At 40.9% G+C, this 16,730-nt stretch overlaps 1 long non-coding RNA gene across 1 annotated transcript in view; it reads right to left on the bottom strand.

The window, feature by feature from the left end:
* Positions 1 to 12,844, bottom strand: part of LOC122801272 — a 338,706-nt gene extending 325,862 nt beyond the window's left edge. Inside the window, exon 1 of the long non-coding RNA XR_006364682.1 lies at positions 12,781 to 12,844. This is a non-coding gene — a long non-coding RNA (uncharacterized LOC122801272). The remainder of the gene's footprint in view (positions 1 to 12,780) is intronic.
* Between the last annotated feature and the right edge of the window lie 3,886 nt (positions 12,845 to 16,730).

Raw genomic sequence — 16,730 nt, forward strand, 5'->3', positions numbered from 1 at the left:
GAAAGTCATAAACAATAAAACACATGGCAATACAGAAAACTTCTCTAGTACAAACATTATGTCTCCTGCTGCACTGAAACTGAAAGATAACATCTTTTTATTGCATGCCCATAAAGTAATTTAATTTCAGCTATTTTTTCTAAAGTTAACCTCCTATGTTCTAGTTTCCATTGTTAAAATATATACTTTTAAACAGTTACAATAGTGCAGGTACATTTCTGTTATATTCCAATACAGCATGTTGTGGTTACATTTTAAGCACTTTGCAAAAATCTTTTCAACACAAACTTCTGTACCAGCAGTTTGATATGCACCTGACATACAGTTCTAATACAGTTGTAACACAAGCATTTTACATGAATCATTTCAATATTCACCAATGACATATAATTATTTACAAAATTCCAGATAGCTGTGTTGGCAGTATCTCCCTTTGTCACACATCTATATAAATCATGTTGATATTCACAAATGACATAATTATTTACAAAATTCCAGATAGCTGATCTGGCAGTATTCCCCTTTGTCACCCCCCCCCCCCCGAAGACTCAAACTATTTTTTCAAGTGACCCTTGAGAAACATTGCTTGAGAGGGATGAGCCTATCTGTGAATACCTTACCCCATTATCTGTCTAGAGATGCCAGCTGCCTTGGCATTGTTGACCCCAGTACAGTGCTGCACTGTCCTATCATATGCCTGCAATCTTGGGCTCCACCACAGTAATCTGGGATTTTGATGGCTGGCTTTCTGTAGCCATAGATTTCCCTCAGACTCCTCCTGCCTTCTACTGCAAATACTAAGCACAACGGCTTCCCTATCATGGCAGGGTTTCATCATGTTAACATGGTACAGTTTCTGCCTCTGCCTCCCGCCTAGCGGTTATATCATGTAGTTAACATCACTGACCTTCCTTACCACTTTGAAAGGTCCATTCCGAGCTGTCTGCAGTTTGTTGTGTCTGACAGGAATAAGAACCATAACCTGCTGCCCCACAGCATACTCTCTAGCTTGAGCATTCCTGTCATACCAGACCTTTTTCTGCTGTTGGGTTTCTACCAGGTTCTCCTGGGCCAAGCCCATGAGTTACCTGAGCCTTATCCTGAGGTTTAGGACATATGCTACAACAGACTCCTTGTGGGATTCAAACTCACCCTCCCACTCATCACGAATCAAATCTAGAGGCCCCCTCCCCTTATGCCCATACAGCAACTCAAAGGGTGAAAAATCTGTGGATTCTTGGGGCACCTCTCTGTAAGAAAACAACAGATGGGGCAAATATTTGTCCCACTCCTTCTTAAACTGGTCTGCAAATGCCTGTAGCATGTTTTTAGTGTAGGGTCTAACCTCTAAACAAGACCAAGAGTCTGGGGATGGTAGGGGATGGCCTTTAAGTGCTTCACCCCACAGCACTCCCACAGACAAGCCAGCAGATCTGACATGAAACTGGAACCTCTGTCAATCAGTATTCATTTTGTGAAACCTATCCTGCTGAAAATCTCTAACAAAGTATTTGTCACCTTTTCTGCCTCAACTGAGGACAGAGCCACCACCTCAGGGTGTCTGGTAACATAATCTACTACCACTAGGATATATTTCTTCCCTGTGGAACGTGGGGTACTCAGAGGCCCCACAATATCCACAGCTACCCAGTGAAATGGCTCCTCAATCACAAGCAAATCCGTCAAAGGAGCTATCACCTTGTCTCCTGCCTTGCCTACCTTTTGGCACTGCTTACAGGACCTGCAGTACCCTCTTACATGTTTGGAAGTCCTAGGCCAGTAAATGTTCTGCATAATACGTCTCTTTGTATGTTTTATGCCCATATGACCTGCAAAGGGGATATCATGAGCTACGGCTAGAAGTGCCAGATGGTAGGCTCTGGGCACTACCAACTGATGTAGTCTTTCACCCTCTAGCCCTCCTTCAGGGGTCCACTCTCTATACAGTAACCATTTGTCCCAGTATACAGATTCCCCTTTTCCTTGAAAATCAGGTGCCTCACTAGGTACCTCCCTCAGGACTTGTAATGTAGGGTCTGAGAACTGAGCCTGTCTCAACTCTCTCTTGTAACCCTTCCCAGCTCCCCTTCCACAGGAAGTCTAGTATCCTTTGAGAGCAGTGCCTCACTGTCAGCCGAGGTACTACTACTCACCTCTGCCCTTGCAGTCACTCTGCCCAAGGGAACATCAGTACCCACAAGCAGCTGTGGCTCACCTTCAGTCTCATTGCTACTGGGTAGCTCCCTCCCTGAAGTAACCACCTCACCAGTCCTGGCTTCAAGTGTGTTGTCTGTCTTGGTCCAAATCAGGGTACCAGACCCACATGCTTGTCTCCAAGCCTGATTGTGTGTAACTGCATGCACACAAGGTACTATATTATCAAAATCATTCCCTATCAGGACATCCGCAGGGATATCCTCAAACATACCTACTTGCTTGCTTCCTTTTCCACCCTCCCAGTTAAGATGAACCCTATCCAAAGGTATTTGGAATGGGGACCCTCCTAAAGCTGTGACTGGAGTAGACTGCCCAAGCAAGTAGTGCACCTCTTTAACCATTGCAGGCTTCACAATGGTTAAGTCAGAGGCTTTGTCTCTCTTAGCAGTGGTCTATTTCCCATCTACGAATATAGGATATACTCTATTGTGGTAGTTTGGTGCCCTTGTTGTTTCCAGACAACTTACTGCTGGCATTCTGTCATTCCCACTTACTGGCTCTCCCACCTTTTGTTCCCCACCTTGCCTCCATAGGCATCTTTATGCTACATGGCCCCACTTATTGCATTTAAAACATTTAACCCTTGGTCCTGGCTGTGTACCTGCACTAGTGGCTTCCCCTGCTGCTGGCAGACTCAGATGGGGCTCTTTAGGCTGCCCACCATGTGTTCCCTTAGACCCATGAGCAGCACTGGGTGTCCCTTTCCTGTGCAGTGATGCCATGCTTGCTAGGTACAGGTCTCCATTTTTCCCCAGTTCATCTGCAGTATTACATTCTGGGTCAATATCAGAACAATAAAAGTGCATATGTGCAATTACATAAAAGTCAACACATAATACGTGAAATCTGTAAATAGTGAATGGCCACATAATCAAATTTTTTCCTAGTGAAAAAATTCACATGGCCGTTCAAAAAAAAAATAAAAATGAAAAAACATTATCAGGTGGGGGCTTTGCTCCCCACACCCCCTAACTAAATATACCAACTCTGAGATCACACTATAGTAAAGGAAAGGGCATCTTCGTGTAGTTGGTCATCTACCTCCTTGCCCTGTGACGTATTCATCGAATCGCTTAAATGTGGTTCGATGAATATGTGTCCCTCTTTACGTGTTCGCTCAAAAGCAGTTTTATGCTTTTAATATAGACCCTTACATTCCCTATCTATTAACCAGATTCTCATGTCCTCAGGTAAAGTGCTAAGGGCTTGTTCCCTCACCAAAAGGTCTGCCAGCTCTTCAAAAGTGGTGACCTGACACCCACTCACCCATCTATAAAAATAAGTGTTTGACTCAGCAATATATTCACACACACTTTCATCTGACTTGCGTCTATGCTCATGAAACTTTTTTCTATAGGCTTCAGGTGGCAACTTAAAACACACAAACAATTTTTAACAGTATTATAATTTAAGCAATCAGTATCAGACAATTTAGAAATAGCAGTTACAGCTTTACCATAGAGCAAAGGGGGGTCAGGAACTGTACCCAGAGCCCTTGGTCAACATTATAATGTTTACATACCCTTTCAAACATATGAATAAAACTATCAAAATTATCACATTCTGTAAATTGTGGAAGAATTTTACTGACCTGTGTTTCTTCTGGGGTTCAGTTATTCCCTTCCCCATTACCCCCATGACCCTGGTGAAGAGTCAGCATTTCCTTTTCGTGTTGCCTCTGCCTCTCATTTTTCTCAGCTTCCAGATGTCTCAGTCTCTCTGCTGCTTCTAATTCTGTTTGGTTCTCCTGTCACAGTCTTTCCTTTTCTTCAACCTCCAAATGCCACATTCTCTCTGCTGATTCTATTTCCAAACATTTGGCCTCCAGTTCAAGTCTCTTTAAATCCAGATGGATTTTTAAGTCCTCTGTAGAAAGGTTGAACTGTCCATTTTCTGAGAGTTGTATATCCACAAGGCCAGTCTCGTTGTCCTCCTGGCTGCTGGTCTGTGATGTAGCTATGGATAAGGCTGCAATTATATCTGCTTTAGTCAGGTTGGCATGCACCAGTCCTTTGGCTTGGCACATCTCAGCCAACTGGCTCCTTGTCAGCTTGCCATACTCAACTGCTGACATCCTTGCCTGCTCTCTCTGACTAACCAAGCTAACAAAAAAATAAATAAATAAAACTATTGTGATATGAAACTCTGTATGTTCACTGTGTGGTTGATTGAGAGTACAAAAACCTTCTTTAGTGGCAACTGTTTACAGGCTACAGGAATTCCCTATCCACACCACCAAATCCCAATATGTGGATATCCCACCACTATCAACCAATAAATGTGATGCCCCACCACTGGTGACAGCAATCAAGGAGCCTCAATCCTCACCACTAACAGCAGTGGGAGAAGTACATTGGGAGGATGACAGGCACACACACAGTATTTGCAGATGAAGCTCTCTGCATCAAGTGCAACTTCCCTTAAGAGCACACAGTCCAGGGCTGGTTTCTCCCTCTTTCTCCTGATCCCCAATAAGACTCACCACTGGCACAGCTATAGAGTTGAGATCTCAGCTGAGTGGCCAAGCCAAGACCTCCAACACTCTCTCTGTCCAACGAGTGCTTCATGTCCCTGCCCAAGTAGCTGACACAAACACTCTTGGAGATTTGTTTTACACACACACACACACACACACACACACACACACACACACACACACACACACACACACACACACACACCTGGGAAAGGCTGACAGGTTTACTAGCTATACCACCTTCTGCCCCCACTATAAGATAATTACTACTGCCACCAGCCACCTCTTTATCAGCTACTTTAAGGCCCTTAACAAATGGTGGCCAATCTTACTGTGTATTATTAATATTAATACAAATGGTACTTTGACCAAGAGCAAGGCTATTAGGAGTGACCTACACGGTGTCACCAAATAAATATGCAAGTACTCTCAGAACTTAAATATGTCTCTACACAGATCAGCCACAATAAAAGGTTTAAATATATATTTAATAATAAAAGAACAAGAAAATTCTCAGTACATATTTACAGTGATATCAGAGTTCAAAATCAGAGGAAATATTTAAAACAATATTGCAGTACATTCTCAAATAAATAAAGAAAACTATCTAAGCTAAGCTTTGTTATATTTCTGACTATGTCTAAGAGAATTATACTATACCCTAGTACACTTACTTAATTAGAGCAGCAAGGCAGATATGGTGAATGGCTCCTCTAGCTGATATTGTCAGGTCAAAGACGAATACAGAATGTAGTCTCTCTCTCTCACAGACTTCCCAAATTAATATCTCAAATAATACTGCTGGGATAGCCAGAATGACATCATTTCATGTCATCTGACTCTATCCCAGGTAAACCCCCACTGCTAAAAGCTAGCAGTATTTAGCATCCACCTGTGAAAATACATAGACAAGGGCTTTTCCTCACATCTGTGCAGACATGTGTATGCACCTTGGGAGGCAATGAGGCTCTCTGATACCAGTTACTTTGGTACTGACTTTGCATCCTCTATGGGGCTCAAACAGACAGGACAGGACATCTTACACTAATCACAGGATATGGGGAAGGTTCATTCTGGGCCTCAGAAGTCCCTACAGATGTGGGGCAGGGAAGTGTTTCTTTGACTGTTAGTGTTCTTAAACTATTGCACGTGCATGATGACATCAGCAACCTCTGCAGACACACTGACATGTGCTGAATTGTTTTACAGAATCCTATCCTACTGGAACCAAGGAATGCATACAAATACCAAACCATTATGTAAGCTGGTACATGTGACTTCCTCCAGATTGCTACATGCCAACTATATAGATACCCCATGGGCAAATAAGTACCTTGTGGTGCAGGCCATCTCCACTGCAGGCATGATGCCCATTTTCTGAAAAATGTGAAATGGTGTTCAGCGATCATAGAAAATGTCCTATTGGGATGACCTGCACCATTATGCACCTGGTACAAACCCCACATACACTCAATAAGTCATGCCTTTTAGTGCATGTGTTTCTAGGTATTCCGGGGTGACATTATTGCATATGTTTATGTCTGAGTGTGCCAGGATGATGTGCTAGGCAATATCTTACAGGAATGGCATTTGCCTGTATCCACCTGGGGCACTTCCAACAGACACTCAGGCAATCATGACCAGCCAAGCCCCACATCCAATCCACCATGGGTATTAGTTTCACCACTGATGGATAGTAGGAACTTCTCACTGTTTTTCAGCTGCAGTTGTGCTGGAGGTGAGCACCCTAGTTTCCAAGCTCTCCACATCTTTATTCTGGGCCTTATTCTTGGCCAGTGACCCTGAAGTGCACCTTCATCAATACTGCAATTACCTACAGCACTGATGTCCCACTCCCATTCCTGCCACACCTGGTATAGAAAACTTCATCCATTTTAGGCTTCTTCAGGATTCTCCTGCCACACCTCTGTAGAGCTAGAAGTGGCAGATCTTTCTCTTTCTCTGTCATGATATTTCAGGAACAATTGTGGGGTATACATGTCAATCGGTGTATTTATGTATACTGTCCATGTGAGCTACCACCAGCTACCATCATGCCCCTACTACCTTTAGGCTGGGTATAGTCTTGTCTGCAGCAATGATGTTCCTATCCTGATACTGTGCTATAATGTGACAGCTATGGACATCTGGACCATAGGTGCTGTCGTTTATGCTACTGGCACCAACACAATCTTTGACTGTTGTACTGTAGGCACAGCATTATCATTCACTTACAGTACAATGGGCACAGACTGCACTGCAGGCACAGCATCCTCATTAGCCTACAGTGTCAGGGGCACAGACTGTACTGTAGGCACAGCATCCTCATTAGCCTACAGTGTCAGGGGCACAGACTGCACTGCAGGCACAACATCTTCATTAGTCTACAGTGTCAGGGGCACAGACTGTACTGCAGGCACAACATCCTCATTAATCTACAGCATAATGGGCACAGACTGTAGAGTAGGCACAGCATCCTCATTAGCCTACAGTGTCAGGGGCACAGACTGTACAGCAAGCACAAATTCCTTGTTAACCTACAATATAATGGGCACAGACTGTACAATAGGCACAGCATGGGCAAAGACTTCTCTGTATGAGCAGCATCCATATTAGCCTACAGTGTGAGGGCCACAGACTGTACTGTAGGCAAAGTATCCTCATTACCATACAGTGTCAGGGGCGCAGACTGTACTGTAGGCACAGTGTCCTCATTAGCCCACAGTATAATGGGCACAGACTGTACACCAGGCGCAGCATCCTCATTAAACTACAGTGTCAGGAACACAGACTGTACTGCAAACACACCATCCTCATTAACCTACAGTGTCAGGAGCACAGACAGTACTGTATGCACAGCATCTTCCTTAACCTACAGTATAATGGGCACAGATTGTACTGTAGCACAGCATCTTCATTGACCTACAGTGTCAGGGGCACAGACTATACTACAGGCACAGCATCCTCATTAACCTACAGTGTCAAGGGCACAGACTGTACTACAGGCACAGCATCCTCATTAACCTACAGTGTCAGGGGCACAGACTGTACTATGGGCACAGCATCATCATTACTCTACATTGTAATGGATGCAGAATGCACAGCAGGCACAGCGGCCTCATTAGCCTACAGTGTCATGGGCAAAGCCTGGACTGTAGGTACAGCATCCTCATTAGCCTACAGTGTCAGGGGTATATACTGCATTGTAGGCACAGCATCCTCATTAGCCTACAGTGTCAGGGGCACAGACTGTGCTGCAGGGACAACATCCTCATTGGACTACAGTGTCAGGGGCACAGACTGTACTGCAGGTACAGCATCCTCATTAACCTACAGTATAATGGGCACAGACTGTACTGTAAGCACAGCATCCTCATTAGTCTACAGTGTCAGGGGCACAGACTGTACTGCAGGCACAGCATCCTCATTCGCTTACAGTGTCAGGGGCACAGACTCTACGGTAGCCTTGTTAACCTACAGTGTCAGAGGTGCAGACTGTACTGCAGGCACAGTGTCCTCATTAACCTACAGTATAATGGGCACAGACTGTACTGTCGGCACAGCTTCTTCATTAACCTACAGTGTCAGGGGCACAGACTATACTATAGGCACAGCATCCTCATTAACCTACAGTGTCAGGGGCACAGACTGTACTATAGGCACAACATCCTCATTACCCTACAGTGTAAAGGGTTTTGAATGTACAGCAGGCACAGCGTCCTCATTACCCTACAGTATCAGGGGCACAGACTGTACTACAGACACAGCATCCTCATTAGCCTACAGTGTAATGGGCACAGACTGTACTGCAGACACAGCATCCTCATTAGCCTACATTGTCAGGGACACAGACTGTATTGTAGGCACAGCATCCTCATTTGAATACAGTATAATGGGCACAGACTATACTGCAGGGACAACATCCTCATTAGCCTAGAGTGTCAGGGGCACAGACTGTACAGTAGTTACAGCGTCCTCATTAGCCTACAGTATAATGGGCACAGACTGTACTGTAGCACAGCATCCTCATTAACCTACAGTATAATGGGCACAGACTGTACTGTAGGTATAGCATCCTCATTAACCTACAGTGTCAGAGGCACAGACTGTACTGCAGGCACAGTGTCCTCATTTGCCTACAGTATATTGGGCACAGACTGTACTGTAGGTACAGCTTCCTCATTAGCCTACAATGTCATGCGCAAAGACTGTTCTGCAGACACAGCATCCTCATTAGCTTACAGGGTAAGGGACATAGACTGTACTGTAGGCACAGTGTACTCATTAATCTACACTATAATGGGCACAGACTGTACTGCAGACACAGCATCCTCATTAACCTACAGTGTCAGGGGCACAGACTCTACGGTAGGCACAGCATCCTCATTAACCTACAGGGTCAGGGGCACAGACTCTACTGTAGGCACAGCATCCTCATTAACCTACAGTGTCAGGGGCACAGACTGCACTGTAAGCACAGCATCCTCATTAATGTACAGTGTCAGGGGCACAGCATCCTCATTCACCTACAGTGTCAGGGGCACAGACTGTACTGTAGGCACAACATCTTCATTAGCCTACAGAACAATGGGCACAGACTGTACTGTAGGCACAGCATCCTCATTAACCTACAGTATAATGGGCACAGACTGTACTGCAGGCACAGCGTCCTCATTAGTCTACAGTGTCAGAAGCATAGACTGTTCTGTAGGCACAACATCCTCATTAACCTACACTCTCAGGGGCACAGACTGTACTGTAGGCATAGTGTCCTAATTAGCCTACAGTGTCAGGGGCAAGGACTGTACTGTAGACACAGTGTCCTCATTAGCCTACAGTGTCAAGGGCACAGACTGCACTGCCCTTTGGAAAAAAAAGTATCAAACGTTAATATATACACTGCTTCTTTATAAAAAGTTTATTCTTACTGATGCCCCCCCCCCAAAAAAAAAAAAAAACACACTCTACCTTTTCTAAAATTGTGGCTTGTAAACCATGAAAAGAACTACCATGTGCTTGCAAAAAATGTGCTACTGAACTCTGTTCCTTTTTATTTAATATATCACAAACATGTTCTAATAACCTTATTTTAAAAGCCCTTTTGGACTCACCCACATAAAACTTATTGCAGGGACATCTGAGGGCATAAATAATGCCCTCAGTGTCACACCTATAATTCACACAAACTCCAAATCTTTGACCATTTAAGAGTCCAAAATAAGGCACAATAAATTTGCATGCCTTACATTTGCCACATCCTACTGTCCCTTTTATTCTTAGTGACTCATGTAAGACCTCCTTGTGTCTGCAGAACCTAGATTTCACCAAAAAGCTCTTAATATTCCTACCCACTCTATATGAAGCAACAAGTTTATTGGGCATCCATGAACTTCCAACCTTTAAATTTGATAACAGTTGCCACTGTGTTTGTACTATCTCATAAAGCCTATTGCTAAATCCACTATATGTGGTTACAAAATACATTTCACAACCAGATTCAGTATTGTTATTTAATTTGGAAACCCCCTTCCATTTTCTATTGTTGTTTCCTATATATTCTTTATTGAATGTAGACCATGCCTTAGTAATTATATCTTCACCATAACCACTCTTTCTGAACACCTCAATAGTATAATCTATCTCCCTTAAAAAATCTTGTTCATCGCTGCATAGTCTGTAAAGACATATGCATTCACCATAAAGTAAGGCATCAATCGTATGCCCAGGATAACAACTTGTTACTTTCAAATAATATAGATCTCCCTGAAATTTCCTATGTACTTTTGTAATTAGTGTTCCATCTTCCTTAAGTAACAAATCTGCATCCAAAATGGACACCTTCTTCCCTATTTGGATGGCATCAAATGTAAAATTAAATCTGTTTACTTGTAATTCCGCGGTGGTAAGGCAGTAGCATTGTTACCTCACAGCAAGAGGTTCTCCCATTTGATTCTTGGCTTGGCTTGGGAGTGCCTTCTGTGTGGAGTCTGCATGTCCTCCCACGGTTGGGTAGCATTCAAAAGACATGTGTGCGTAAATGGGCATTCCTTCGTTGAAGGTTGGGCGTCGGGCTGGCACCTCGGCATTTCGTAAAGATCTACTGCCAATCATTAGCGGACCGGAGTTCCGCTGTGGCGACCCCTTACCAGGAAAAAGCCGAAAGACAAACAACAATAACAACAACAACAACTTGTAATTCATCCAAATTCAGTGGCACAGCATTTTTTTGTAAGCACATGGTAGTTCTGTTCATGGTTTACAAGCCACAATTGTAGAAAAAGTAGAGTGTGTTTTTTTTTGGGGGGAGGGGGCGTCAGAAAGAATAAACTTCTTTATAAAGAAGCAGTATATATATATATATATATATATATATATATATATATATATATATATATATATATGTATATATTAAAGTTTGATATTTGTTTCCAAAGGGTATGAATGTTGATTTTAATAGGTATGTATTACTTTAAATATTTTTTAAGTGTTTGATGGTATTACCTGATGACTTTATTGTTTAATTGCTTATTTAGCAGTGTATATAAACTAAGTGTGTGATGTGAAGTAACTGTGTACTCCAAGAAGGCAGTGTATGCCGAGACATCAGAGAGGAATAAATTTTAGTCATTGGGTTCCTAGTCTTTGTTCTTCATTGTATTTGCTTACAGCATCCTCGTTTACCTATAGTATAATGGGCACAGACTATACTGTAGGCGCAGCATCCTCATTCGCCTACAGTGTCAGGGGCACAGATTGTGCTGTAGGCACAACATCCTCATTACTCTACAGAACAATGGGCACAGACTGTACTGTAGGCACAACATCCTTATTAGCCTGTGGTATAATGGACACAAATTGTTCTGCAGACAGAGCATCCTCATTAACTTGCTGTCTGTGCGATTATGCAACATTGTACAGATATTTGCACAGCAGGAGTTTGGTTCAGCCTGCTATTCCCTGTACACGGCCTGAACGCCCCTCCTCCAAACAGGTCTGCAAGCTGTCCTGCATTTTTTCTGTGCCACTGGCGTCTGTACAGCTGGAACCTGCATGGCACTGCATCCATTTTGCTATTTATCACAGCACTTTCACATTACAATTTTTTTCTGAATACCCTCCTTTCATTAATAAATACGTCCATGCTCTTCGTAACTTAAAATCCTTGCACTGCAAGTTAGTGCATGATATTGTTATCTCTAGCAATTGCATTGTAATTGTAACAGTTTATATTATTGCTGTGCTGATAAATATTTGCTCATTGTATTGACAAGAAGTTCTTGTCACAGAAACCTGTACTGCGCTTGTAGCATGGTGTGCATTTTTGTTTCTCTTTTCAGGCCTTCGATGAAAATAGGCAACTAGTTGCACTTTCCAACTTTTCAGAATAAAAGTAATATATGTACTCTCACAATGCTCACTGACCTTCCCACTTCCCTTCACACTAGTCATTCTGATTCAGGCACTGCTCTTTACGATCATGCATTCTGTATGCCTCTGTGTATTTGACTCCTGGCAAATTACATCACTATAATGGTGCATTTCACATTTGAGCTGCATGTACTTTTTCACAGACATGCACAGGCTGAGATGAAGATACACTAATAGTCAAACAAGTGCTGCCTGGGAGAAGGAAAGATAGACTACCCTGTGTCGACAAAATCTTTGAAGTATTTATCTGTAAACTATGTAATGAGTAAAGTATCTCAGAAAGCAAGTGGTTCAGTAAACGTCTTTTCATTCCAGTGACCAAGTATACTGTAGGCTAATGTTTTACCAGGAATTCAATTAAATACTTAGCATGGCCAGTTAATTTCTAAGGTTTCAAGGGGTAGAAATATGGGATAATATTAAATATACAGAAATAAATGTGCAATAAGTTAAACAACAAGCAATAGCAAGCTGCAAAAAAAAAAAGTAGCATCAAAACGGGATAAATACAAACTGCTATGCAGGTGTTTCACGGTACAATAAAAATTCTAACCTTTTACACAACTGTCAAATTGCAATTTAGTTCTTTGGTACAAAGGAATTAAGCAAAGTTTAACCAGTCCAGAGACACAGAGTAAAACATTAAAAACTATACTTACAGAGACCTCTGTAAAGTAACTGATAGTATAGCCTGTACTTTAAACAATGTAAAGTGAATGACCTTTCTATATATGTTGGTTTAATTTTACCAGCTTGCTCTTGCACACTGTGTTTAACCAACCATGAATAAACCCTTTAATCATTTACTTTTACTCTGCTTAAAGGCCAAATCTGGAAATGAACTTTGTGCTATTTTAGCTAATCAAATCCTATCACAAAAAACACACAAAATCATGGAGAAAAGGAATGACTAGAAAACAGAAATGACTGACTGATCTAACAACATATTTAATGTGCAATAAATAATGGACTGAGCATCAGTTCAGTGCAAAGACTAAAGTATTGCATTAAGAAGTATCATTTATATAATGAAAATAATTCAGCAGTCAGAGCAAACATGTAATGAGTATTCTAGGGGGGTGTCTAGTATGTGCGCTGTACATTGTTTTCCTGGATTGTTTCCATGACACTCAGCCGCAGTAACTTCACTGAATATGGTGTTAGGTTAGTTAATCTTTTAATTAGTCTGCTGAGAAGTGGGTTAAACTGGAATTTCCATTCTGGGCTATGACCCAAAACAGCTGAGAGTAAAAAGACAGTTTCATCAGTCCATAAGATAACTGTATTAACTGGCCACAACACTACAACAGGGCAGTCAGATACAGAGTGTGTGTATATGTCTGTGTGGCATGCATGTGTGAAATAGAAGAAATGTAGCAAGTAAATGTCGAGTACAGTTCCACTAATGCATGATGGAAGTACAGCAATAGGAATAAAAAAAATATTCTAAACAGTATGGTCTCAGATGGAAATAACACACACTGCTGAAAGAAAGAAGCTCTGTGAGACAGATGGCAAACAGACAAGCCACAGAAAGCACATCAGAGCTAAATGAAGGCATGCTGAATGCCATCACAGACATGAAGTAAAAGTAGTATTGGATGACAAAATTCACACAGCAGAAGGTATGGTATAGTGAGTATCTTATTCACTAAGAGGCCAGCCAAGTACTGTGGAGACATTTGTACATCAGTAATCACCCACATGACTTTTTCAAACATAAAACTAAACATGGCAAGATGGATTCTACGATACCCTCTATAAAGTATTCACTCCTGTACAGCACCAGCACACCGTGATAATCCAAATATAGACTTTTTATTGAAAGACAGATAAAACCATTCCATCAATAAGACTTCCTCAGAACAATGTTACTACATATAATACTTGCTTAAATACATTCTGTTCAAATCACATGGTAGTCCCATTACCATCTTAAAGTGCTAGTGCATATCGTGGATAAAAACATTTTTTCAATTATACACATCTTATCACTATGTATAAAAATTAATGCTTCCTAAAAGCATGTTACCTTATATAAACTATATCATAACTATATATTAAAAACTTTGTATTAAAAACAGAATTAATTATGCATACATTAAACCACTTTTACTATTTGATCTATGTTTTTATTTTTTATTTTTTAGTTTTTAGTTAATATGGGCTTCTAATATAGGTTTTATAGATAGGTATTCATTTAAACCTGGGGAGTCAGAGGCATTTAATTTAATTTGCCAAATGACCTCCTTTTCCGCTACTTTTTTCTTAATGTTTCCACCCCTGTGGTTTGCCTTGACCAATTCTAATATTCCAAACAGAAACCCCGTGCATTCACCATTTTCACTTATATGTCTCCAAAGGGCATTTCTATCATCTTTCTTTTGTATACAGTAATCACGGTGTGCTGGTGCTGTACAGGAGTGAATACTTTATAGAGGGTATCGTAGAATCCATCTTGCCTTGGTTTCTTCAACAGTTTGACTGTACACAACTTCTAGATAAAACTAAACATGCCGCATTTGCTGACACACACACACACACATCATACTATGCAGGTGTTCACTCTCCTATTTAGCAGATATTTTGTGTTTCCCTTTTAACTAGTACTTTACTGGTGCCTAACCTCTGCTGGTATTGCCTTACATCTCTCTCATACAGGCTTGATTTCCACAATGTTATGTTCCATGAGTCAATAACCCTTGCTGTGAAAAGTATTAACAGATTGCTCATAAGCCATTTTCTCTTGCTCTTCATATTATGCCCCATTGTTTCAGTAGTTATGTACTCCTAAAGATCCTGCCTTACTAAACTTAATTCTCTTAAAACACTTAAGTTCCCATTTTGTCCCGTCTGTCCGTTCTTCCAGTTTGTGAGAGTGTGTGTCTATGTGTATCAAGGCATATGTTTTATAATGAAATTATGAATTTCATATGGAAATTCAATAATATCGATAATAATAATAATAATTTGTTAACTAGGAAAGTCCACTGAACACACAGCTCCTTTTTAGGGGCAACAGCCGGTTAAATAACTTGCTCAAGGTCGCACAGTAAGCAAATGAGGGCTGAGGGAACCGAATCCTATATGGCTGGAACTACAGCTCACAGCTTTAACCCTTTGTACCTACTGCTAGATTTGCAAACTGTATTGACAATATCAACTTGTTTATCATTTTTTTTATCTGTTACTATGGTTTACAGTATACTGTTTTTGATCACTGCATTCTTATTTGTGTCCCTTTTGTGGGAAACCTTACTTACTCTTTGGGTCGCCCCAGTAAAATCGCTCCACTCAGTGGTGTCCAAATCAGCAAATAACATCTAATAACTAAATACATGCATATTCCTGCATTAGGACACTCTTTGTGTAATATTATTTCATTATTTTGAAAGCACTGCCAGCAGATGTTTTTGTAACAAATATACTTTAAAGAAAAGGTTTCTCATTTTGACATACTGTTACACTATGTATGCATCTTTACCTCTAGTATTCTATATATAGCCTGATATGGTACTTTGTTGGAAAGAATGTAGAGGGAATAATACAAACAAAAATAAAGCTATGGTGGACAATGGAAAAGGCTCGCTACTCTGCTTACAAGCTAACATAATGTTCAATAACTTCATTTCTTCACATTTCTAGGTCCAAGTACATCCACTTTACTACTAATAATCTGCATGACTTTATACTTCAAGGTATGTAAACTGCTAAGATACTTCAATCATTTTCAATTTCTGAAAAAAAAAATTGGATCATGAAGTACTACCTTTATTGATAAGCCTCATTTTCCCAATTTATCAGTTATTCGTTTCATTAAAGACCCCTCCCCAACATACCTACCACTATTAAGGACACAGTTTCATGACTCTATATTCAGGAGCTTTCCCATGTTTATTTCTAGTCACACATGCCTATTTGCAGCAGTTTAAAGTATCTAAGTAATCTAGTAGGATTATCATCTGGTAATAATTTTGGCAGCACTGGCCAATAAGGTGTTGATCTCCTTGTGAGAACTAAGAGGTAGTTAAAATCCATGTTTTTATGCTGAGAAAAAGGCTTCAAAGAGACAATAAACCTCGGTTGAATGTACTTCTAAATATGTCTCATAACCCACTGCTAGAATATGTGTAGGATGTGCAAAAGGTGCGGACAAATTAGGTTAGACCCTCTCCACGTTTCCTTCAACAACTGTCAATATAACCAGTGCTCATGTGAAGTTCCTAACCAGAGTACCAAAAAAATGTAAGCCCACAACAGTCATTCTTTTTTGCAGAAAGGTAAAACAAAACCACCTGTATTCTTATTCCTGGACAGTCTGATACTTTAAAATCAAAACAACTTGTGTGTGATTTACACTAGGCTCAGGATTTACTTAGTTGAGCTTCCTTTTTTGTTTTTCTGTTTCATTTACTGAAACCTAAATGCTCTGCTCTATTATTCATTTGATAGCCAGCTATCATAACAACTCCTACTGGGATCTATTAAAACTAATCATGTCATTTATTTAATTAATCATTATGAAAACATCTAAACCTACACAAACTCAAACTGGCACACAGATACACTCAATCACACAATACTCTTTAACAATTGTTTTTTTCAGGGG

This window comes from Protopterus annectens, chromosome 1.part0 (assembly GCF_019279795.1).
Source record: "Protopterus annectens isolate FY-2018-M chromosome 1.part0, PAN1.0, whole genome shotgun sequence".
NCBI classification, from domain to species: domain Eukaryota; kingdom Metazoa; phylum Chordata; order Ceratodontiformes; family Protopteridae; genus Protopterus; species Protopterus annectens.